This window comes from Orcinus orca, chromosome 13, assembly GCF_937001465.1.
Source record: "Orcinus orca chromosome 13, mOrcOrc1.1, whole genome shotgun sequence".
Classification (NCBI taxonomy): Eukaryota; Metazoa; Chordata; class Mammalia; order Artiodactyla; family Delphinidae; genus Orcinus; species Orcinus orca.
Window position 1 is genome coordinate 358,943 of NC_064571.1, and position 2,650 is coordinate 361,592.

The following is a 2,650-nucleotide window of genomic DNA, read 5'->3' on the forward strand; positions in this document are numbered from 1 at the left end:
CTTTGCTTCTGCTTGCTTGCTTTCGATTTAAATTAAGGCTACGGGGGTCCCTCAGGGAACCCATGCGCGCAGGGTGGGAGGTGGGGTGGGATGCTGGCACCGGTGAAGCCCCGTCTCCTGCCAGTCTCCCCAGCCTCCACCTCTCCTCTTCTCATCCTTCTCATCCTCTCCTTCTTCAGCACCCCAAACGTCCCTAGTAGCTGCAGGGCCGGCCTCATCCTAATTCTCAAACGAGAGCCTTGACTCTATCTGGGCAGAGCTCTTCACTGCCAGCCATTCATAAGCTGCTGCTCCGGTGTCCTCCCAGTTCCAAAGAACTGTGGCTGGAAGCAGTGGGAGTCGGGATGTACGGCTCCCGGCCACTCAGAGGAGTGCGGTGGTACAGAAATGACACAGCTCCAGGGTACAAACCAGAGCCTCCCAGAGAAGTCATACAGCTAGTTCATCATCAAGGACAAATGCTGCACCCCATCACCACGCCACAAACGTATCTGCTCGGGCTTAGATGGGTTCCCGGGTGACCCCAGAAGCGGTCCAGGAATTCTGAGATTCAGGAATTCTGTGATTGCTTACCTATTTGAGCTTAAATGTCATCTGTGCTGACTCAAGGTAAAAGGCCAGTGGAAAGCAAGACTTTGGGACATGAAGTAGCTAATATACTTGATAGTTATGGTTGTAACGAGGGTGGTAGTAGTAATGGTGATAGCAATGATGGCTAGGGTAGTGGTGGTAGTAATGGTGGTGATGGTAGGAATGGTGGTTAGGGTAGGAATGGCAGTAGCAATGGTAGTTAGGGTAGTGATGGTGGTAGTAATGGTGGTGATGGTAGTAATGGTGGTTAGGGTAGCGGTGGTAGTAATGGTGGTAATGGTAGTAATGGTGGTTAGGGTAGTAATGGCAGTAGCAATGGTAGTTAGGGTAGTGATGGTGGTAGTAATGGTGGTTAGGGTAGTAATGGCAGTAGCAATGATAGGGTAGTGATGGTGGTAGTAATGTTGATGATGGTAGCAATGATGGTTAGGGTAGAAGTGAAGAAGGACTGGTTTCTTCATGTTGCACTACAGGGCTCAGGAAGAGAAAAAAGCTAAGCTCAGGGCTTTAAACTCTTGGCTCAAGGCAAGGCCTGGTCAAAGGAACAGAACTCCCATGGAGGCCCTAACAGAATTTCTTATTTTTATGTCACAGGCTGAGGACTAGACCCAAAATCTAGTTGTGCAAGCTTCTGAATCACAAGAGAGTTCCACCTTCAGCCTTGTAAAGTCTCTCACGTTAAGGGTTGGAAATTGTTAGTATGGCACGTAGGACCTCGAGATTGAGATGAGGACATCTGGATGGGTTTGTAAGAGTCTGACAACCTCGTACCCCAGATCCACCGAGACTTCCTTACCAGTAGCAACATGCCTTCCACAGCACCTGAAGCCACTCACCTGAGGTAAGTGTCTTTTAAGGAAATGCCTATTCTCCTGAAGACTTACTTTCACCTCTGCTCATTACTTCCAAACCCATAGTTGCAGTCGGACCCATGCATCCTAGGTCTGTTCCCAGATAACTTATAAACCAAAACAACTCAAGATTTTGCTAAGTTTATATCCACAGTCACCTGAGATGGAAAGAAATGTTGCACTGGATAATGCACTGGATAATGCGGACTATTATTCAAGACCCTGGACTTTGTGCGCTGGCTCTAACAATCTGGTTGGTTGGTTGACTGAAATGTGGGCCCGACGGTAGTCTACATTTAACAAGAGAGGCCAGAACTTCCCTGGGATAATGTCAAGGAAGGAATCCAAAGATTTAGGAATATGAGAAAGTTGAAAAGAAATTATTTTGTGCAGCCCACCTCCTCACCACCTCCCAGGAGGACCTGGAGACTCCCTTTATTAAGGCTCTGAGAGATGCTCTGGTGAGTAGAGGACCAGCAGCCTTGAAAAGCCCTGTGCGAATGACAGCGGGAGCCTCTGCACTGAAATGGGCTTTCTGATCAGCAGGAATGGCGGGGTCCTGCAGCAAAGGGTCCAGCAGACAAATGGGTGCAATTACTGTGATGTGCAAAAGGGGAGAAGACTGTCTGAACTACAGAGATCTGAAATGGAAGGGCACCCGACTAAGGTTACTTCATCCACACAAGCAGAAAAGTTCTAGGTCAGCAGAAGCATGACTGAGTGACCAGAAAAGGAAGTTATTTCTCTTTTGACTCCCAGACCTTTGTCAGCTCACAGGAGCCCCAAACCCTGAGGAAGAGGAGGCCAGGTCCTCTTAGGAAGGAATCTTCAGCACTGTCAGAAATATAATAATCTATGAGTCTTCCTCAGAGCCCTTCCCAAAGGGACCTGAGGTCAGTTACCAGGTGACTGTACATCTAGGAAAGGAAACAACCAGACTTTCGAGGGCTGAATCAGCACTGAAATACGTCAACGTGAACCTCTGGAAAGCCAAAACACCCCTGTTTCTACCACCCAGCGCAAATCCATTTTATTCTACCAAGAACTGTAATCCATGTTTTTGAGAAACAGCTGGAGGTTTCCTCTTGGGCTTGTCTAGAGACTGAAAAGTTGACCAGGGGACACCAGATCAGCGGGCACTCAAGCTGCCATCATTACTGGGTGCTGTGTGAGCCACCAGGCCACACGGCTGTGCACGCATTTAAATA